Source organism: Schistocerca nitens, chromosome 9 (genome assembly GCF_023898315.1).
Source record: "Schistocerca nitens isolate TAMUIC-IGC-003100 chromosome 9, iqSchNite1.1, whole genome shotgun sequence".
NCBI classification, from domain to species: domain Eukaryota; kingdom Metazoa; phylum Arthropoda; class Insecta; order Orthoptera; family Acrididae; genus Schistocerca; species Schistocerca nitens.
In genome coordinates this window covers 500,318,384-500,342,368 of record NC_064622.1, presented here as the reverse complement: position 1 = coordinate 500,342,368, position 23,985 = coordinate 500,318,384, and the positions used below count along the sequence as shown (strand labels likewise).

The window sequence follows — 23,985 nt, the reverse complement described above, 5'->3', positions numbered from 1 at the left end:
GTCAGTTACACTCTACATACAACTTTATTATTTGACTAAACATTACAAGATCGCCAAAAATATTTCGTTAAGAAAAAAAAAAAAACACAGCTTTAATCCTTGGACCTTAATTACCGGCTGAAAGCCACTTTAATTTAAAATCGGCTGAAGGCCAATAACTTAATCATAATAACATAATCAGAAATTTAAATTAATAACGTAATCAGATATTTAAAAGGCAAGCCGTATCTTAAAACAGTTCTGTAGTTAGACTGAAGTAAACAAGTTAAATTCAAACCGGCTGAAGGCCGAACAATTAAAACTCCAAAGCATTTTTTTTATATATACCAAAAGTCCTTACGTGAAACAGTTCTTTAATTTAGGCTGAAGGCCTTAAAAACAAACAACTGAAACACAAACTGGCTGAAGGCCGAAGACTTAAAAATTCAATAGGTTTAAGTAAACAAGTTAAATTCAAATCGGCTGAAGGCCGAAGACTTAATAATTAAAAAAAAAAAATCGGCTGAAGGCCGAAGACTTAATAATTAAAAAAAATTTAACTGCCAAAGGGCTTACCTGAAAGTACTTTAAACTAGGCTAAAGGCCTTAAGAGTAAAACAACTCTAATTTAAAACACAAAATCGGTAGAAGCCATACAAGTACCAACAACAAGAACAAATTAAAATAAAGTAAGGCAGTACACACAAGGGCGGCCAGATGTTCGAGGGTCGGCCTGTAATCCAAACACTAAAGCTCGCTTAGGTGAGACAGGCAGTCGGTCCAGCCATTCACGATCCGACGACAACCCAACCGACCGACAGTCAGCGGACCCAACGCCGACCAGGCCACAACAGGAAGTTCAACGGAACAACGTAGAAGATATTGGCGTCCACAACCTGTCATACACGAAGCTGTCAAACTACACACCGTGCTGGTGAGCAACAACACGATGAGGAAACTACACTGCCTGAAATTTACGTCATCGGTCAGGGCAGGTAACCGGAACGTTGACGGCCACGAGGCAGAAGATAACCGCGAGACACTAAAGACAGAATCGCAATGAAGGTTTAATCCAGCGCATAGCATGAGCCAGCCACGGCTCAACCATGACTTCCAATAACTAACACAAAAGAATGGCTCTGAATTGCAAGAAATGTCAACAATAATAGAAATCCAAAAAATATGAAATTAAAGAAGTGTGAAACTACCGCCAACTCTGCTAATTGCCTATACTCATTTCAATCACGAATCCCGACAGTGTAAATCCCATTTTTTTCATAAGTCACTTACCTCGCAGAAAATCTTCATAACACGAACTACAGCAATTACAGCAAGTACCAACTACGGCCAGCTAAATAAAAAGATTCTAACTACTATAATTTCTAACTACTAGCAGGAATATGCTTAGTGAAAGAAAGATTTTGTTGAAGAGCAAACAATGTATTTAGAAAATATTACCTTATTCATGTGGCATCCAGTTCCAAAAATTATATAGTTGACGGTAATTCCACTGCCCACGCATTATCAACCAGACATCCATCGTCATACATTTCCTTGCGTATTTTCTTACTAACACATCTTTTCATGTCACTTTACAATGCATGTCCTACCAACACAGTCTCCACTAAGAATACCATCTCTACACACTTTCCTATCCACTTGCTAACTGTTGGTCCGTCCAACCACAGAATCTCTTGCCGATGGCGCAGAGCGCTGTCAGCGATATTAACGCAGCCTACAGCGCTGCCAACATACAAACAGGATACTTACAAAACTCGCACTCCTACTTCATGACGCGCTCGCGATCTAGCTCCTGTGTATAACAAGGCGAAAATCCCCATTGATGTACGACTACAAAACAAATTCCCAGTCTTTGGAAGCGGTAACGTCCATCAAGTATCTGGCTGTGACTATTCGAAATGATCTCAAATGGAATGATCAGATTACACAAGTAACGGGTAAGGCGAAGTCTAGATTGCGGTTTATTGGTAGAATCCTAAAGCGATGCAGTCCTTCAACAAAGGAAATAGCTTACAATACGTTAGTTCGTCCAGTCTCGGAGTATTGTTCGTCTGTATGGGACCCTTAGCAGTTGGGTCTGATTCAAGAGATTGAGAAGGTCCAAAGAAGAGCGGCAAGATTCGTTGCTGGTACATTTAGCCATCGCGAGAGCTTTACAAATCTGATAGAAAGTTTGAAGTGCGACACACTTGCTGGTAGACGGCGCTGCCCACTAAATTCCATAATTTCGATCTTCACCGAGGATGTAGAGCATATATTATTACCACCAACTTTCAAATCGCGCAATGATCACCTTTCAAAGATAAGGGAAATAAGAGCTCGTACTGAGGCGTTCAGACAGTCGTTTTTCCCTCGCGCGATCCGCGAACGGAACAGAGATGGGGAAATATGACTTTGGCGCGAATTGTGCTCTCCGCCACACGCCGCTTGCTGGCTAGCGGAGTATGTATGTAGATGTAGATGTAGATGTAGACTGCAGGTGATCGGGGCACGCCGGTCAAACTGAATTCTTCTAAAGGACATCATTTTCCTACCAACGTGTCTAATGTTTTATTTATCAATACCCTCCTGCAGATACGGCGCTTAGGCTGCTGTCAAGTGTTTCTGAAACATAAATACAATTGTTAACCGTTTCGTAACATTACGTATAATGCTCGAACCAACATGTAAGCAAACTGTGAGTCACCAATATTCGACCATTAAATTCGATGGTATTCGTAAATACCTCTGGGACTTCAAAAGAAGACTGCGTGAAAACAACAAGGCGCACAGAAAACAGATACGTGACAGTAGAGAGAACACCTGCCCAAGCTCTTAACTTACATTGCGGGCGCTCAATATGGCCACCGTTTGTGATATACGAGGGCTATTCCGAAAGTAAGGTCCGATCGGTCACGAAATGGAAACGACTATGAAAATCCGATAAAGCTTTGCACAGATGTGTTGGGTAGTGTCTCTAGTATAACCCCAGTTGGCATCACGTCGCTCTTCTCATTTCTGAGCTCGCAGTGAGTGCGTAAAGATGTCTAGAAAATAGTGTCTGCCGCCAAGTACGGGGGCCTGGTGAGAAATTTCCCCTGAAGCTATGCAGCTAACATTACATAACTGTCGTGCTGTTTCGTCTTCAAGACAATTCGCAGCCGCATTCTGCAGGGGCAATGAAGATGCTCCTGCATCGTTTTCAAATGGAAATGTGAGATTACCCACAATACAGCCCGTAATTGTCTCCCTCTGAGTTTCAGCTCAGGTCACATGAACCGCTGGTTATGAAGACAACATTTCGGCACAAGACAACGAGCCGTAGGCCAGCGTAGAGAATTGGCGGAGAGCACTGGCGGCTGCCTTCTATAGCGAGGGTATGGGAAAGTTGGTACAACGCTACGATACACGTCTAAGTCGGGTCGGCGAATATGGAGATAAGTAGCTGCAAGGTGTATCTAACTGTTGCAAATAAAACATTTTTGATTTTTACCGTGGTTTCCATTTCGCGACCTATCGGACCTTACTTTCGGAATAGCCCTCGTAGCAACCGTCAATAAGCGCGTACAATTCGTTCGTCGAGCCGCTGCTGCTGCAGTTCCAGAAGTCGCAACGACATCAGCACGCTCTGGAGGTCTGTTTGTTGGGTTGCCTGTATACAGGCGCAACAGTACAGATTCGGCAGCTTGTCTACACGTGTGTCTCCTCGCGCAACTCCACCTAACTTAGAGAGCTGCTCTTTCCTCTGACCTTTGGCTATTGTCTGTTTTCGCGCGTTCGTCTTCTTAAACCCCAGGACTACTCTTCAACAACGCTGTACATCTAGATATTCGAGGCCGTTCTCAAGAAAGCCTGACTCGTATCTGTATAAAAATATAGAGATCCATCAACATAATACCTCGTTATCTGTGTATTTAAACTTAAGGTGTAATCTTTATTCATACAAGGCAACGTCGCGACTGACTAACTCACTCACTGACTCATCATCGCCGAATCCAGCACCTGCTTTCTCTGGAATTGGAATTGTGAAATTATTTTTGAAATTTGAGATATTTCGCCCGTCTCATGCATCTTGCTCACCAAATGGAGCTTTTGTCACGGTAGGGTCTCCCAAGGCTCTCAGTAGTTCTGATGGAATGTCGTCTACTCCCGGAGCCTTGTTTCGACTTTTTCACTGCTCCAATAAATTCTTCTCGCAGTATCATATAACCCATCTAATACTCATCTACGTCATCTTCCATTTCTGTAGTACTGCCTTCAAGCTGATTTCCCCTATATAGACCCTCTACATACTCCTTTCACCTTTCAGCTTTCTCTTCTTTAGTTAGGAATGGTTTTTCATCTGAGCTCTTGATAGTCGTACACATGATAATATTTTCTGCAAAAGGCGTCTGTAATTTTTCTGTAGGTGGTACCTATTTTTCCCCTAGTTGTATATCCTTACATCTGTCCTCTAGCCATTCCTGCTTAACCATTTTGTACTTTTCCTTTTTTTAAAGGTTTGTTTTCCCTTTCACCTACTTTATTTGCTGCATTTTTATATTTTGTCTCTTCATCAATTAAATTCTTTTCTCTCCTATGGTATCCAAATATTTGTAGTAGGCGTTGTCTTTTTACCTATGTGATCCTCTGCTGTCTTCACTATTTCATCTCTTAAAGGTACCGATGCGTCTTCCACTACACTCCTTTCCCTGTTGTAGTCAACAGTTGCCTAATGCTCCCTCTGAAACTTTCAACAGCCTCTAGTTCTTTAACTTCGCCTTAGCCCACCTACCTTTTTTGCAGTTTCTTCAGTTTTAATGTACAGTTCACATTCAATAAATTGGGATCTGAAACCACATCTCCCATTGCAAATGTCTTACGATTAAAAATCTGGATCCGAATTGTCTCTCTTCCCGTTATAAAACCCATATTAAACCTTCCGCTGTCCTGGTCTCTTCCATGTATATAACCTTCTTTCATGAATTCTCAAACCAAGTGTTAGCGATGATTAAATAACGCTCTGTGCAAAATTCTTCCAATGGCTTCCTCTTTGAGTCCAGTTCCTCTTTCATTGCTTTCCTCCCGTCCTTCTACACCCACCGTTTTTCTTTCTTTTTCTTTTTGTACTCTCGAATTCCAGTCCCCGATCACAATTAAGTTTTCGTCTCCCTTAAGTATGTGAATAATTTCTTTTATATCATCATACGTTTCTTCAGTCTCTTCATCACCAGCGGAGTTTGTTGGTATGTAAACTTGTACTACTTTGGTCGGCGTGAGCTCCGTGTCTATCTTGCCTACGACAATGCGTTCAGTATGCTTACCCGCATTCATGTTTTCTTATTCATAATTAAACTCACTTACCCCTATGAGACTTTGTATTTGTGAGCCTATATTCACCTGACGAGAAGTCCTGTTCCTCCTGCTACCGACCTTCACTAATCAATACTTACTACATCTAATTTCAACCTATCCATTTCGCTTTTTAAATTTTCCAATCCGCTTGCCTATTAAGGACTCTAACTTTCCACGCTCCGGTCTGTAGAACGCCAGTTTTGTTTCTGCTGATGACATCTTTCGGTGTAGTCCGAATGTGGAACTAATTTACCTCGGGAATATTTTACCCAAAAGGACGCCATCATCAGTTCACCACAAAGTAGAGCTGCGTGCCCTCGGGAAAAATTTCGGCCGTAGTTTCCTCTTGCTTTCAGACGTTCACAGTACCAGCACAGCAAGACTGTTTTTGGTTGGTGTGTCAAAGTCAGATCAGTCGGTCATCCAGTTCGCTCTGCACCTGCTGAAAAGGCTGCTGCCTCTCTCCAGGAACCACACGTTTGTTTGGCCCCTCAGTAGATACCCGCCCTTTGTGGTTACACCTACGGTATCGCTGAGGCATGCCAAGCCATCCCACCGACGGAGGAAAGGCCCAAGGTTCGTGTCAAGCAGGTTAAAATCTGTTAAACCCGAACGTTGGGGAGACTTTCTCAGTCTCATTCCAGAAAACAAAGAAATAAAAATAAAAATTTGCACACATTCGTCCGTCGGACACTGGCTGCTGACATAAGGCGAGATCTGGCCACGCCGCACACTGTGATCCTGTGCGGCGCTTCACGAGAAAGGCGCCGTCACCGGTAGCTGCGGAGGAGGCGCTGATGGGATCGCGCCTCCCGGGTCTTTAGAAGGCTTCATCGGAATTACAGGCCGCGACTCGGCCGTCCCGTGGGTCTCAGCGAAACTCATTTAGCGCGCACTCCAGTTCCCATTCCGACCCCGGCGAAAGTCCGAGAAAGTGTTGTGACATGGACGTCAATTTCTGTATGGCCCGTCTCCATTAGCGGAGGAAGAGGGAGTGGATATGCTAACTCGTGAACTCGAAATCCATAGAAGAATTCTGAAAACTACTCCGAGGTCGTTTGCGACAGAGGCTTTAAAGAGACCTTTCTTACGTACATAATCGTTTCTTTTTTGTCACTTATAGTATTATTTTCGAGGAAAACAGTATTGAAAGTCTATGAGATACAAAGATCGGGAAGGCAGTGTTTCGATTGTGCGTCTGCTACAAAACACAAGTCATTCTCCGTCCTTAAAATCGACTGTAACATTTCTTGTGCTGAAAGCGTGAACAGATCATTCGAATAACTTAAGCCGTCTGCGGAATATTCTACACCGAATGTCTCTTAATGACATTTCCTATGAAACGCCATGTATTATTAAGTACTACTGCGCTGAAAGAATGTACACCTTCTTTTGAAGTGACTAAAGAAGTTACGAATTTACTTTGTAGGGTTCCCTCGTTCAGCCGTCTCGCACTTGATTATTAGTAGCTTGATCGATCCGGACTGTTTAGTGGTCACTTACGACGACTAAGTTACAGTTTGTCAGTCGAGAATGGCGTCTGAAGGCGGGCCCCATCTATCTACAGCAGTAGTTATGTAATTTTCTACAACTTACTTTGGGAAGGATTTCTCATACAGTTTTACGTTGACAATAATTTAATCTTAAATTTTCGGTTTAGGCGTTTATACTGTTAAGAGTTTATACTGTAACGCAGTCGAATGAAGCCGTCAGCTCCAACAGTGAGAGGGCAGATATATTAGCATCGTGGGCATTTCTCCGGCCCTCTTCCGTTGACGAACTACTGTGTAACGTACACAAGTTCGCTTGGCTGTGAATAGAAATTTGATATGTAATTTACCTTCCTAGTAGTCTAGGAATCTTCCTTTTCTTTCTTTTCAAACAGGTCATCTTGTTATGACTTGGTAATGCGTCAAAATCGGTTATGATACTCTCTGTGTGATCTGGGGGTAAAAAAAAGAAAAAAAGAGTAGGATAAATGGAAGCTGTAGATGTTCTCGGTGTGGTGAGCAATGGGCAATGGCCTTACCATAAGAAAAATACCATGTTTTGTACGATGAAGTAATTAAGAGAAAGAACAGAATAATCAGGATGACCGACTTGGAATCTGAAACAAGTTTAGTCTCTTAGTCATTGTCAGTACGCTGCACAGTTGAGCTACGCTAGGAGTTTCCGAATAGGGAAATTATGCGTACTGACAGTCTCGGTGGCGTCTTTTCCACTCCGTTATTTATTTAACTTTTCGTTTTCGTTTCGTATGCCGCCTGTTGTAAGAGTTTGGGAGGTTGCCTACGCGGCAGGCGCCTCTACAGATTGGCGACGCAGGCAGCTGTGCCAAGCCAGGACAGGCGCGAGCGACATGGCAGAACAAGACACCCGCACTGGTCTGCATCATGTCTGCTGCCACCGAAAACCAATCACTGCACAACACGCCACCCTGTCAGTGGGCCGAACCGTTTCGTTTTGGCTCTTCTACCGGCACCCTACAGTACTATGGCACGGGGATTTGCAGACACGTACCTGAAAAAGTAACGAAGAATTAATGACGTACTTTTATATTTCTACGAGATAATAGTTATAACTTTATTTCTGTCTCTGGCCACATTGTCATTAACAGTGTGATGTACGCACGCGCATCGGTTTCTCTACGGGCAAAGTGGAACAGATGAAGTAGCTCCTCACACTTTCAAACTTCATTTACAGTATTCCCCAACAACGCCATAGCTATTTATTGTTACGGGTTCAGTCCTAGAAGCGGATAATCCAAATTGCTTTTCTTATCTTAGGGTCCAGGAAATACTTTTCGGGCCAGTTTTTTCTTGTGCCTACCTGGTAGAATCTTACTGTTCAATGACAACCTAATTATAGTATTTGGGTAATGTTAACTTAGAAAGTGTGGTGTTTATACTTCTCGTACTGTCGCGAAGAACAGCAGTCGCTCTGCGATTTGGAAGCAGCCGCGAGTGAATTACGACAGAAACAGAAGTTTCTCTTCTGGCACGGATGAACAGTCACAATATCTAGACTGTCATTAATGTTAACAACTGAAATTGCATGAGTTCAGCTTGTTGTCACTGAGAAATAACTCCAGGCAGACGCGGCCTCTGCGGTGGCGAGGCCTGTGTTCTCACCAATTGCTGTAGTCCTGGTAAAACGCCCGCCTAACGCCGTGGACTTTCGAAAAGCTGCCGGTTCGTCGTATGGCGGAAAGCGCTGCATCTGAAACGAAGGAACTGAAGGGTCACCAACACTGTCTATTCCGCCCGTATTGGCCACGAGTTGCTTCTTGGGAAGAAAACGTAGCGAATGTCAAAATGTATTCATGAAACATAGCTTTTTTCCATATACTGCTGTCAGATAATTTATTTTTCTATTCATTACGATTGGTATTTCAAGTTAGTACTCATCTTATGGAGCTGCAAGCGTACTACAAAAAAATAAGGGTGTGTTCTGTGTACAATACAAAACTGTGTGTGATCGATCTCAAATACATATATCCACACAGGCATAAATACCGCCACTAGTTCCAACATCGATCGAATACGAACGCTGTCCGAGTCATAAGGTACGCTAGTAATCACAAAACCAGATAAAAACCGCACAGAAACACATTTCACACGTTCATATTATTAGGTAAAAATTAATATGATACATGGATAACTATCTAGCGGGATCATACGAACGTAAGAAAAAATGTTCCTGTACTGTATGACTCGGATACCGTTCGCACACTCTTCTTTTTCGGACTAGAGGCTGTATTTATGCCTGTGTGGGTGTTTGAGACTTATAAGCACCGGCCTCACACGATTTCTGTATTTTATGCAGAATAAACGATGGTTCTCGTGAACCACTGTTTGTGGTACGCTTTCAGCTGTCTGAAGATTTGTAATACCAATCTCGCAATTGCATTAAATAGAAAATAACTAATTTGATAGGCGGATTTGTCGACCTAGAAAAAGCTTTCGACAATGTAAAATGGTGCAAGATGTTCGAAATTCTGAGAAAAAGAGGGGTAATAAACAGTATGTACAAGAAGTAAGAGGGAGTAATAGGAGTCGACGACCAAGAACGAAGTGCTCGGATTAAAAAGGAAGTAAGACAGGGATGTAGTCTTTCGCCCCTACTGTTCAATCTGTATTTTGAAGAAGCAATGTGGAAATACAAATGCCGTGTGGCTAGGGCCTCCCGTTGGGCAGACCGTTCGCCTGGTGCAAGTCTTCCGAGTTGACGCCACTTCGGCGACTTGCGTGTCGGTGGGGATGAAATGATGCTGATAAGGACAACACAACACCCAGTCCCTGAGCGGAGAAAATCTCCGACCCAGCCGTGAATCGAACCCGGGCAGTTAGGAATGACATTCCGTCGAGCTGACCACTCAGCTACCAGGGGCGGACGAAGAAGCTATGATAGAAATAAAAGAAAGATTCAGGAGTGGAATTAAAATTCAAGGTGGAAGTGTACCAATGATACCATTCGCTGAAAACATTGCTATCCTGAGTGAAAGTGAAGAAGAATTACATTGTCTGCTGAGTGATATGGACAGTCTAATGAGTACAGAATATGGATTGAGAGTAAATCGAAGAAAGACGGAATTAATGAGTAGTAGCAGAAATGAGAACAGCGATTGATGGTCACGAAGTAGATGGTTTAGGAATTCTGCTACCTAGGCAGCAAAATAACTAACGACGGACGGAGCAAGGAGGACATCAGAAGCAGACTAGCACTGGCAAAAAGGGCACTCATGACCAAGAGAAGTCTACTAGTGTCAAACACAGACCTTGAGGAAGAAATTTCCGGGAATATGTGTTTGGTAGGGTAGTGAAACATGGACTGTGGGAAAACCGGAACAGAAGAAAATCGAAGCATTTGAGATGTGGTGCTACAGACGAATGTTAAAAATTAGGTGGACCGATAAGATTAGGAGGTCCTGTGGAGAATCGGTGAGGAAGGGAATATGTGGAAAACACTGACAAGGAGAAGGGACAGGATGATAGGACATTTGTTAAGACGTGAGGGACTGACTTCCATGGTACTAGAGGGAGCTGTAGAGGGCAAAAACTGTAGAGGAAGACAGAGATTGGAATATATCCAGCAGATAATTGAGGACGTAGGTTGCAAGTGCTACTCTGAGATGAAGAGATTTGCAGAGGTGAGAAATTCGTGGCGGGCCGCATCAAACCAGTCAGAAGACTGATGACTCAAAAAGCGGAAGCAACCCTGTTTAACAACTACTTGAACGATGTTGACGCAATCCGCATCAGCTTATTAACATGTAATCGTTATGCCGCGTCTCTATCGATTTGCTCCAGTGAGAATAAAAAAGAGTAGGAAAACTATGGACTTGGCCTGAGTACGGCACGAACTGCGTGCGGGGAAGAAAACATGTTAGTAGCAAAGCCTTTCAGTCAGTAACGAAAGGAAAGTTGGGAGAGTTTGGAGTACGCGTTCCTGGGTAACGAATACGTTCGACTTCCCGAGTCGCCCTCCCACCGCAGGCCTTTTTTTGCCATCCATCACAGTCCGTCACCTTGTGACGTCACGCGACTTGGTCGTTTTTCTCTAGCGCGACGCTACACCGGGTCGCGCCGTATTTCAGACGCGACGAGATAATTATCACTAACTTTGGTGAATCACGACGTGGCGGCTGTTTGGCACGCTTGATTAATTGCTTCGTCTGAAACAAATTGCTCTGAGGATCATAGGTCCAGACCGAGAGACGATGTTTTCTTTTTTACTTTGCGCTGAGACCTAATGGCGAGGGATACCATTTCGTCAGTTTCGTAATGCTTAATATCCACAGGAGAGAACGACGCCAGGTAAGGTGGCAGGTGACGGGCAGGACTGTGCCACGCCGTGAATTAATCGCCCAGTATTGGTGTCTGGAATTTAACTAACCCGTTTTGTGCCCATGGCTTCATCTAGAAAACATCATGTATTGGGCTTCCTTGCTGCCCAAATCCACACAATCCTTTCCCTGGCTGTGTCCTTGTACCCGCTGGAAGAATATGTGCTCTGTGTTGTCCGTTTAACAAAGTAGACGTTACGGTGTAAATTAAGAAATAATTGGAAACAGTAGGTGTTATAAAGCTGGTGTCTACAAAATTCAGTGCAACAACTGCATAGTGATCTACACCGGTCATACTGGTAGATCCTTCAAGCTGAAGCATAAGGACGCTTTTCGGCTTAATTTCTAAAAGTCGACCGTAGCGATACATATTCATGAGACGGGTTACTCTTTGTGGGAAGTTGGAAGCCCTTACTGTTTTGCACACTAATCTAATGGAACACTTATAAATTGTGGTACAAAGTGGTAAAAACGAAAACACGTTTCATGCACACATCACAGGAGACGAAAAGAACGTTTTCTTAAAATTTTGGTTATCTGCTGTAATATCAGAATCTATGTGGTTAGCTACTTTTTAGTGATCTGTTGACGTTGCTTGACGGAACTCCCAGTCATCTCCGCAGGGATGTGCTTTATCTTACATCACTGCTGATGGTCCAGTCGGTTTCTTGATTATGCACACGTAGTGTTTATTTGCGCTACATATGTGTTTGAATTGCAGGTGTGTCTTTTCTGGACGTATGCAAGCCATGCACGCGAATAGCTGTTACCGCGACTCTGAATATGTTCACGGACTACTTACATCCATTCATTTTATTTAGTTTTACCGACTCGTCGAGTATATTAAAGTACAATTTAGGAAGACACGAATGCAAGGGAAGTGATCAGAAATTTTTAATACTTTTGAACACATTTCCAGGTGACTTAGAACGCCGGAAACATATTTTTTGAAATACATGATACAGAGCTGTATTATTACATTGTCACTACGAATTTTCGATTAAAAAAAATGAATTTGCTATGAAAAGGTATTGATACAGCTCTGTGTCGTGAATATCAAAACATTTATATTTTGATTCATGTTTTTCTTTATCAGTTTTTTAAGATTCTTGGAAAATTACTCTCATGATGAAGGCTCAGTTTGAGTGCTTGTGCATTGTGAAAGGTGGTTTAGCATACATTTTAACATAGAGTTTAACAACGCAATCCCGTTTGCCTCATGGATAAAATCATTTGTCTTGAAACTTCAGTGCTACTATAGTTCTGAAAATTTTTGTTTTTCTGTTGCAATTCCTTCTATAGGATGTTTCAAAATTATGAGAGATTCTCCGCAGGCTTGCAGGGACTATAAAACAAATTTAGCGTAAATACCCCTGTGCAAGCAGAATGTATTACCAGGTTTGGAAAAATCATTCAACAACTGTTCGTTTTGGTTGATGAGCAAAGCTGAGATGCATGTTGGCACCTGCGTGTACTGCTAGTATTACTACTACGATTACTGTCTGAGCGCTGACTGTGGTGTGCGTGAAAATACTTGATTTCAACGTTTTTAACCCAGGTAATTTTTTGTTTCTTAAAAAAAATGGTTGAAATGGCGCTGAGCACTAAACTTCTAAGGTCATCAGTGCCCTAGGACTTAGAACTACTTAAACCTAACTAACCTAAGGACATCACACACATCCATGCCCGAGCAGGATTCGAATCTGCGACCGTAGCGGTCGCGCGGTTCCAGATTGTAGCGCCTACCACCGCTCGGCCACCTCGGCCGGCTTTTGTTTCCTAAATTATTAAGATTTTTGTTCCTGTACATAGAGACATTTACAAAATATCTGCGTAATAATTAAATGATTTACAGCGCATCATTTGATTACGTAAGTATTGCTGTCAACTTTTTCTATAAAGTTTGTATCATAATTAACAGTGAAAACTAACACAGGTCACAGAACACGATAATAGAAGCTGAAATGGTCCAGTAAACATGGGCGCGAAAACGAGCCGTTTGCGACACTGAGAGACAGAAGTGACGGGATAGCGATAGCAGGCAGCAGGCAGCAGTACTATGGCGTACACAAGGTGAAGAAGAACAGAGCACAGGCGGAGCTATCATTTGTACTCAGGCGATTCATGTGAAAAGGTGGCCGGCGCGATTATGGGCGCATGGCGGGAACTAATAGTTGTAGCTAGACGCATGGGACTTTCCATTTCGGAAATCGTTAGTGAATTCAACATTTGGAAATCCACAGTGTCAAAGTGTGCCGAGAATACCCTATTTCAGGCATTACCTCTCTCTACGGACAACGGAGAGGTCGAGGGCCTTCACTTAACGGCCGAGTTGTCGGAGCTAACCCACAAACAACAATGAGAAGAACTGTAGAAATCAATTTGGGATGTAGGACGAACACATCCGTTAGGACTGTGCGACGGAATTTTACGTTACTGGGTTATGCCAACAGACGGCCGATGCTAACAGCACGACATCGCTTGTACAAACCTCTCCTACTGTCATCACCATATCGCTTTTACCGTAGACAACTGGACAGACGAATCCCGGTTTCAGTTGGTAAGAGTTGATGATAGGGCTGATGCTTTGGAAGCATCCGTTCTTCATGTGCTGCTAATGTATTTACGCTGAAGGTCAAACCTTAGTAACACTAGCTTCTCCAAGCGAAGAAAAGTCAACTTGTCGACGGAAATGAAAGCGTTGCAGGGAATGGATTGATTCGGACTTTAGTCCATACCCCATGTTATTCGGTCTGTACACAGAGCAAGTGGTAAGTGAGACAAAGGCAAAATTTCGAAACGGAATTAAAGTTCAGGGAGACTAAGTCGTGCTGTTAGCAGAAGCTCGTTGATGAAAATTTGGAAATTTTTCGTAAGATCTTATGGGGCCAAACTACTGAGCTCGTCGGTCCCTAAGCTTACGCACTACTTAATCTAACTTAAACTAACTTACACTAAGGACAACACAAACATCCATCCCCGAGGAAGGGCTCGAACCTCCGACGGGGGGAGCCGCGTTTACCGCGACAAGGCGCCTAGACCGCGCAGCTAACCCGCGCGGCTTTGCTGATGACAGTAGTAGTAGTAGTAATATTAGCAGCACACGCAGTTGCCAACATGCATCTCAGCTTTGCTCATCGACCCAATTTTTCATGGATAATAACAATAAGCTTTTATTGTTTTTCGTTCGTCACAGTAACTTACTTTTTCAAAGATTATTACTATTATCACTATTGCGTAAGATTCTAATATTCATTACGTAAGATACAAATAATTAATTTTAATTAATTTTTCTTTCAAATACTAGCATTAACATGTAACACACTGGTACCTGCAGCTTGTGATATGAATGTCTGAACTGTTCCTCACATAGTCCACCCACCACACATATACTTCGTACTATGCATCTATCACAGCAAAAATTGCCCAGTCAGTTGTTGAATGGTTCTCCCAAACCCGGTAATACAAATTTAACGTAACTACGCCTGCCTAAGCGGCATGTATTACTTCTGAGGGGTTTGGCAATCGCAGGAATAGGTCCTTTTGAAATGCGGTGCTACAGAAGAATGCTGAACCTAATATGAGTATTCTTCACTTGTTTGTCTATTTTGTCCGTAGATTCTTTATAAATGTTGAAGGTATTTTAAAGCCGTATTTGCAAATATAAGACGTAGTTGCAAAGACTGATTCAAAAACTATAAGACATAGTCGAATTTAAGGACTACAAGATGTAGTTGCAAAGACGGATTTAAAAAACATTACATGTAGTTTCATAATAAGATGCGTCGCCCCAACAACTAATGAGTAGGTATTGAACTGAAATGGGAAGAAAGGAAATTTGTGGCACAAATTGATCAAAAGAAAGGATCAGTTGATGGGACATATCCTGAGGCACGAGGGAAATCAGTTTGGTAATAGAAATGTGAGGGAGTAAGTATTGTAGAAGAGATCAGGGGATGAATACGGTAAGCAGCTTGAAATGGACGTACGTTGCACTTTTGCGCAGAGGTGAAGAGAGTTGCACAGGATAGAGGGGCGTCGAGGGTTGCTCGAAACTAGTGTTGCGACTGAAGGCGCCGTCACGGTAGCGGTACGGTGTTGGATGCGCACGCAGGCCGCCGGATGCATCGGCTGCGATGAATGTAAACTCGACGGTGTCGACAGCGAGGGTGAAAGTGCGAGGAGAGGCGAGAAACCAGGAACAGGCAACAGGATGGGCAGGTGAGGGCCGTCCTATCACGTGCGCATCGCTGGCATTTGCCGGTCACGATACACGGCGGGTTCCTGCTGCTGCTCAGCGCACCGCTACTGACGGTGGGCAGGCTGGCGAAGCAGCGAGCAGCCTAGTCTCGACATTTCAAATGTTACCCCCATTTTTTCTCTTTCCGGTAATGATGTCTGACATTCATTAAAGAATTTTCTGGTGAATAGAATTTTATTAATGAGATTCCAGTTCTGGTCTATCCAACTCATACTTACTCAAATAGAGACTTTTGTGAAATTCTCGGTCCAAACGTCGGTTGTAGCCGCGTTGCATTAATTCTGTACAGCTTTCACTACTTCTGACAGTACCTCATCTCTAGAACCATTGGAACGTGATGCAACTGAGCGCGAAATGGGTGGATTTCACAGTAACTCGGATGCATTCATACATCTGCATTTTGTTCCCAACTCAAAGCATACTTTCACTACATCCGTAATATATGGACCTGTGAATGTGGTGAACGGTCTAATGTCACCTGCACTCATATTCACACAAGCGTTCCGAAATCTGAGGTTCATTTCGGAAGTAACTTTTTGTCATGCATGTGTCCATATGTGTGGTTGTGTGTTCGCACGGACACACAGTCAAGAGGGACTAGTGCCTATTTTGCAGAATTTTTTGTTGGAACATGAAAAACATTGTACAAAGCTTGTGTACCTTCTGGTACTCGTTTCGAATATCTCCCCAATTTTTCCCCACCCAGGGCTCGTTGTGTGCCTACCTGTTTCGGTTCACACTGTCCTATCACCTGATAATTTTTTTCCCCTATATTTTGTTTCTGAAATTCTTCTATCGCCTTCTTTTTGGGTTTATCGACTGTAGTCGATAATGTTAAGGGCACTGATCGGAAAAAGGTAGGAAGCGTAAAGTCTAGTGATAAGCGTAGCGCAACGTGCATGCGCACACTACCAATTCGCAGCCACTATGCAAGTAAGAGCAAGCACGTGATGGTAGACGAGCTGTGACTTCCACGCGGCTGCGTTATGAGGCGAGATAGCGTCGGTCATCTTCTGGCACCGTCGCCAACATTCGCGAAGTGTATTTGCCTTCTCTCTGGCACACCGCAGCCGCGCGCGGTCCACGCGGATAGCCCACGCGCCTACAGAGCTTCTCTGTATAGGGAGAGTGGCCACAAATGGTGGAGAGGATGGATAGCACCTCTTCCGACTTTATCCCGCTGACCAACAAATGAGTTCCAACTTACCAGTCCAGAAAACCATCCATATCATCTTCTTGCAGCACGGTCTTGTGTTCGGAGCCAGGCCTCAGAGTCAACCTCAGGCCACACTTATGCTCAGGGGCATCTATTACTGGCGGACAGTCTCCGTGAGGAAGAGGGCCTGCCAGGTAAGTAACCGTCCGTGCGTGTGGTCCCACTCGTGAACTTACTCTGTTATCAGAAACTGAGCCTCACCCCAGAATCGAATAGAGACACGAGTTCTGTGAGACACGACGGTGCTGGAGCGCAACGCAGATGGAGTCGGAATCTGGACGCCAAGTGTTGACCCCGAGAACTCTGCAGATTAAGAGAGACGTGGTGTGGTTGAATGCGAGCGCCACTTGTCACAGGCCTCAAGCGAGAGTAATGGGGGGCAGAGCGCTCGCTTCCACACATCTGCGTCACTGGCGTGTCCCAGTGATCTCACTGCAGCAACATGCAACTGTGCGCACATATTTACAAATGGTTCAAATGGCTCTGAGCACTATGCGACAACTTCTGAGGGCATCAGTCGCCTAGAACTTAGAACTAAATAAACCTAACTAACCTAAGGACATCACACACATCCATGCCCGAGGCAGGATTCGAACCTGCGACCGTAGCGGTCGCTCGGCTCCAGACTGTAGCGCCTAGAACCGCACGGCCACTCCGGCCGGCACATATTTACAGACGTGCCTCACACTCGCGTGCCACAGTTAAGTTATGCACAGTGACTGCGAATCGTGGGATACATCTTCACCCTCACTTAAAACAAGTAGTCTTATAAGCTATTGGATTGGAGAAACTTCATCCGGCCGCTGTGGCAGGGCGGTTCTAGGCGCTTCAGTCCACAACCGCGCTGCTGCTACGGTCGCAGGTTCGAATCCTGCCTCGGGCATGGATGTGTGTGATGTCCTTAGGTTGGTTAGGTTTAAGTAGTTCTAAGTTCTAGGGGACTGATGACCTCAGAAGTCAAGTCCCATAGTGCTTAGAGCCATTTGCACCATTTGGAGAAACTTCCTCTGTTGAAGAGGGAGAACGTCTTTCACCGTGAGAAACAGAACAGTCTGGCATGCTACGCGAGCAGGCGACAGCAAAGGCCGTCAGTGTGACATTTGACCGCTGTGTGAGCAAGACACTCAGCACCAGTGTCGTGGGTAAACGACGCGTGGGACGTTCCATCTCCGACGTCGTACAGACACTCGATGTTTCGTGAACCGTCGGGCCATGAAGGTGCTGAGGCTACCTGGTTACGGGAAAAGCCGCTACGGCCAAAATAGGGCACCCTGGTCTATGAGATGTTGATGAAAGGGGTCCAGGCCCAGTGTCACGAACTGCAACTGTGGATGACCGACTCATGCTGTTGTGGCCTTCAGTCCAAAGACTGGTCTGATCCAGCTGACCATGCTAATCAGTCCTTTGCGTAACTGCTGCAAACTACATCCATTTGAACCTACTAACTGCATTCTTCCCTTGATCTTCCTTTATAATTTACACTCTCACCACCTCCCTCCATTACCGAGCCGACGATTCCTTGGCGTCACGGAATGCCTCGTACCAGCTAATGTCTTCTTTCAATCGGGCCGTCTTAACTACTGCGTTTCGCGGTCAAAGATATACTTACATCTTTCTCGACGTTCCTTGTACTTGTTGTCATTTTACTGCAGACAATTGAAACTATCAGCGGAGGTCACTCTTCTTCGAAGAGTATGGCACATCGACCGCCATGATTCAGAGGATACACGACGAGCCGAATAGATGAGAGAGAAAGTAGCACTGTTACCACTCCTTCGAAAGTGCTGCACTCGTAACAGACAGAAACATTGGGATTCTTATCTAGTAGTACAGTTGTAATCTTGCAGAATGGTTTCTTCAGTGCATAGTCTGCTATGGTTGTGCTTCGCTATAGGACTGCCCCTTCCCCTGTTCTTCGAAGTTGTTCAGCCAGCCAGTTAGGGTAGTGTTGAAAAGGGGGGGGGGGGAATCGAGGAGAATTCTCCAACAGTGTTCTATAAAGTACGACTATATGTCCGGGTTCTGTACTGTGCTCATTATCCTCCAGATTCGTAATCACATTGTTTCGGTTACGACATTTAACTTTCTCGTTTGTTATTCACACTATTGCCACAATTATTGAAGAGGGTTTCGCCCACAGTAGTGAATTAACCTGCTCTCCTGAACGGGAATGGAAATTACTCAGCTTTGACTAATCGCGGAATTCTTTTCGCAGTAGATATTTAGAACTATGGAAACCGCAAACGAGATCAGCCGTGGGTAGCATTTAGTGGCGAAGTTTGCGACGGAAGTATACTATTTCACTTTCGTGCAGATTCGCTGCATTTTATTTGGCGAATTTATTCATACGAAAGAATACGGTCCTTAACTAACACTTTCTTATGGAAACGAAAAGTAAACTCGTTTTTCTCCGTTTATTTCCCAGCAGTTCTCATTTTGCCTTTGTATGTATCTATGACCAAAGAGTTGCTTGACAGTATACTTGTTTGCGGAAGGGGTTTTCACCAGACCGAACCTTTGACAAATTCGCAAACACAGATAACCTCTAATCAGAGTGGAACAGGATACGCCTGCAATCTCTAAAAACACGTTATCTCACACCTTACCGCATTTCCGTTGCTTCCATCCGTGACCACACGCTGGTTTCTGCTCTCCAGCCTGTAAGCTGTCTTCACGATAAGTAACCATGCTTGGAGCTCTGGGCTGGAAAGTGCTCTGCAATTGTACTTTGAAGTGTTTTTTTTTTCACCGTTAAAGATAGCGGTCATAATTTTTTACATAAAAAATGTCGGTGTTCATTTACTGTGCTTTATTGTCAGTGTCAAGTAAGGCACAGGGAATAAAGTACTGGGGAAGCGGCGACTGACTGCGTTCACTCTCCAGGTAAATAGCCGACAGTACCGCAACTCTTCCATTTGACATGTTAAGTTTAAAACACCGAGATGATGCGCTTCACTACCTCAGCACATGATTTCCAAGATATCGGCGGTGTAGAATATCTTACTTAGCTTCAAAATATTGATGTAGGTTTGTGTTGTATCACCATAATCTCATAAACAATATATAAACATCAGTCAGAATATTATGATCACCTATATAATAGCCGATGTGTCCAATTTTGGAGCCTTCCGGTGTGGCCGAGCGGTTCTCGGGGCCTCAGTCTGGAACTGCGCAACCGTTACGGTCGCAGGTTCGAATCGTGCCTCGGGCATGGATGTGTGTGATGTCCTTAGGCAACTGATGACCACAGATGTTAAGTCCCATAGTGCTCAGAGACATTTGAACCATTTGAACCAATTTTGGCATGCATAAGAGCGGCGATGCTTCTTGGCATGGTAGGTCGTTGGAGGGAGTTGGCACCACAGCTGCACGCACAAGCCACCTAATTCCCGTAAATTCCGGAGAGGGGAACGATGAGCTCCAGCTTCAGAGCCGAACGGATTCACCTGACCGTAGCCTCGCTGGAGCCTTCCGCTGCCGGCCTGCGCATTCCGCGTGTTTCGGACGCGGGCTCGTCCGCGTGCTTGTTTTGTTCGGAAACTCATAAGGCGACAGAAAATGGCCGGCGCCGTATTGTCGCCTGGGCGTGCTCGCGTCAGCATAGTAATGCTGCCTGCTTGAGGGGCCGGGTGCACGGTGTGGAGGCCGCCGTGGAGCAGAGTGGGAAGTAGCGGGCAGCGCGGGCGTCTGGAGGGAGCCGCGTGTCTCGTAAAGTTCGACCACTCGTTTATACGCAGGCACTTCCACGTTTTCCTGCTCGGTCACCGAAGCGATGACACTGCTTTCGTGGCGACGCAAGTGTCACACGATGTGACAGCTCTCCGCGCTCCGACAACTAATATTTACACTACCGGCCATTAAAATTGCTACACCAAGAAGAAATGCAGATGATCAACTCGTATTCATTGGACAAATATATTATACTAGAACTGACATGTGATTACATATTCACGCAGTTTGGATGCATAGATCCTGAGAAATCAGTACCCAGAAAAACCACCACTGGCCGTAATAACGGCCTTGATACCCCTGGGCATTGAGTCAAACAGAGCTTGGATGGTGTGTACAGGTACAGCTGCCCATGTAGCTTCAACACGATACCACAGTTCATCAAAAGTAGTGACTGGCGTATTGTGACGAGCCAGTTGCTCGGCCACCATTGGACAGACGTCTCCAATTGGTGAGAGATCTGGAGAATGTGCAGGCCAGGGCAGCAGTCGACCATTTTCTGTATCCAGAAACGCCCGTACAAGACCTGCAACATGCGGTCGTGCATTATCATGCTGAAATGTAGGGTTTCGCAGGGATCGAATGTAGGGTAGAGCCACGGGTCGTAACACATCTGAAATGTAACGTCCACTGTTAAAAGTACCGTCAATGCGGATAACAGGTGACCGAGACGTGTAACCAATGGCACCCCATACCATCACGCCGGGTGATACGCCAGTGTGGCGATGACGAATACACGCTTCCAAAATGTGCGTTGACCGCGATGTCGCCAAACACGGATGCTGTAAACAGAACCTGTATTCGTACAAAAAAATGACGTTTTGCCATTCGTGCATCCAGGTTCGTCGTTGAGTACACCATCACAGGCGCTCCTGTCTGTGATACAGCGTCAAGGGTAACCGCAGCCACGGTCTCCGAGCTGATAGTCCATGCTGCTGCAAACGTCGTCGAACTGTTGGTGCAGATGGTTGTTGTCTTGCAAACGTCCCCATCTGTTGACTCAGGGATCGAGACGTGGCTGCACGATCCGTTACAGCCATGCGGATGAGATGCGTGTCATCTCGACTGCTAGTGATACGACGCCGTTGGGATCCAACACGGCGTTCCGTATTACCCTCCTGAACCCACCAATTCCATATTCTGCTATCAGTCATTGGATCTCGACCAACGCGAGCAGCAATGTCGCGATACGATAAACCGCAATCGCGATAGGCTACAATCCGAGCTTTATCAAAGTCGGAAACGTGATGGTACGCATTTCCCCTCCTTACACGAGGCACCACAACAACGTTTCACCAGGCAACGCCGGTCAACTGCTGTTTGTGTATGAGAAATCGGTTGGAAACTTACCTCATGTCAGCACGTTGTAGGTGTCGCCACCAGCGGCGACCTTGTGTGAATGCTCTGAAAAGCTAATCATTTGCATATCGCAGCATCTTCTTCCTGCCGGTTAAATTTCTCGCTTGCAGCGTGTCATCTTCGTGGTGTAGCAATTTTAATGGCCAGTAGTGTATTTATTACGTAGTATCCTGTCACTATAATATCAGCGAGCCGATGATATCCACTCATACAAATACCTGCGTGTAACAATTTGTAGGGATGTGAATTGGAACGATTACATAAACCTTAGTTCAAGCAGGTGGCAGACTGCGGTTCGTTGGTAGATTACTACGGAAACAGAATCAGTCTAGAAAGCAGATTGCTTACAAGACACTCGTGCGACCCATCCTAGATATTGTTCAAGTGTGCGGGACTGGTACCAAATGGGACTTACAGCGGATATTGACCCGTGGGAGATATTTTGGAGAAACTGTACTGCCAGACTCCTGAAGGACGACTTAACCTATTCCGACAAAACGTACTTACAAAGTTTCAAAAACCGACTTTAAATAATAACTCTAGCAATATGCCAAAATCCTGTAAGTATCGCCCCCGTAGGGATCGTGAGAAGAAGATCAGATTAATTACAGTGGGTACAGAGACATTTAAACAATCATTCTTCCCATGTTCCGTACGTTACTGTAACGGAAAAAAGCCCTAAACTCGTATAACGGGACGCACCCTCTGCCATTTTCTTGGCAGAGCTTTGCGCAGTATACATGTAGATTTAGCTTTGTTGTTGTTGTTGTTGTGGTCTTCAGTCCTGAGACTGGTTTGATGCAGCTCTCCATGCTACTCTATCCTGTGCAAGCTTCTTCATCTCCCAGTACCTCCTGCAACCTACATCCTTCTGAATCTGCTTAGTGTATTGATCTCTTGGTCTCCCTCTACGATTTTTACCCTCCACACTGCCCTCCAATGCTAAATTTGTGATCCCTTGATGCCTCAAAACATGTCCTACCAACCGATCCCTTCTTCTAGTCAAGTTGTGCCACAAACTTCTCTTCTCCCCAATCCTATTCAATACCTCCTCATTAGTTACGTGATCTACCCACCTTATCTTCAGCATTCTTCTGTAGCACCACATTTCGAAAGCTTCTATTCTCTTCTTGTCCAAACTGGTTATCGTCCATGTTTCACTTCCATACATGGCTACACTCCATACAAATACTTTCAGAAACGACTTCCTGACACTTAAATCTATACTCGATGTTAACAAATTTCTCTTCTTCAGAAACGCTTTCCTTGCCATTGCCAGTCTACATTTTATATCCTCTCTACTTCGACCATCATCAGTTATTTTACTCCCTAAATAGCAAAACTCCTTTACTACTTTAAGTGTCTGATTTCCTAATCTAATTCCTGCCCATGCAAAATGCTATTTATTTCTTAACCGGAGAGGGTGCCATTTTGACAGTGCTATATTGCTCAGGGGTGGCTCACAGTGGTTTCTTTTCGAATTGACAAGGGCGTCCGATTCGGGGACGGGGGTAGGGGGAAACATATATTCAATAAGTGATGTCGACTGTCAAAACTCACGTACCACTACTTTTCTGCAAAGCCATAAGCTTTTCATTGTCCCCTCTCAAATCTCAAAAATCACTGAGTGGGTTGTTTTGGTATATGTATAATGTGTGTGTGTGTGTGTGTGTGTGTGTGTGTGTGTTGTGTAGATCTCCGTCTGTGGGGGAACTGGAATTTGTGACGGGATGGTGGTTCGCACATGTGGTATGGATGTTACCGTGTGTAGCACCTGCAGTGGTTATGAACTCTGAGTGCTTGTAGTTATTGTAAAGTACAGAACGAGGGACTACACAAAGCGTGGACAGCATGGGAAGCTCTTTGTGAATGGCGCTGGGTGGAGTTCCCACACAGCTCGGCCGTAGCTCACGGCCCCATTAAATTCAATGGCGGTGGCGGGAATTAGAGGGCCCGCCTCCCCGGGGTAGCGACTCTGCGGGAATTACCGGCCCTCCATCACGAGCTGGCTCGCGGCTCTACTGCCGCTCTGCGTCGCCCTGCGCCCAAACCCGTGAACACAGAGCGCCCGGCTAACGTGGCGGGCCGGCCGGTAAACAAATCGCCCGCCTGCCGCCATTGTGCAGTGCGACGTGCGCCTCCAGCCCCGTCTGCCCAGTGCGGACTTTATGGCGCAGTTTACCGAACCAGGTAGAGAGGCCAAAGCGGTCCCAGCCTCTCCCCTCACACCAGTCACCTGCTGCAACGTCGTATCGCATTTAT

At 44.9% G+C, this 23,985-nt stretch overlaps 1 protein-coding gene across 1 annotated transcript in view; it reads left to right on the top strand.

Annotated features, from left to right (window-relative positions):
- The window catches only part of LOC126204373 (GAS2-like protein pickled eggs), an 832,631-nt gene that overhangs the window by 365,676 nt on the left and 442,970 nt on the right, over nucleotides 1-23,985 (top strand). The gene's annotated exons all lie outside the window — the stretch shown is intronic.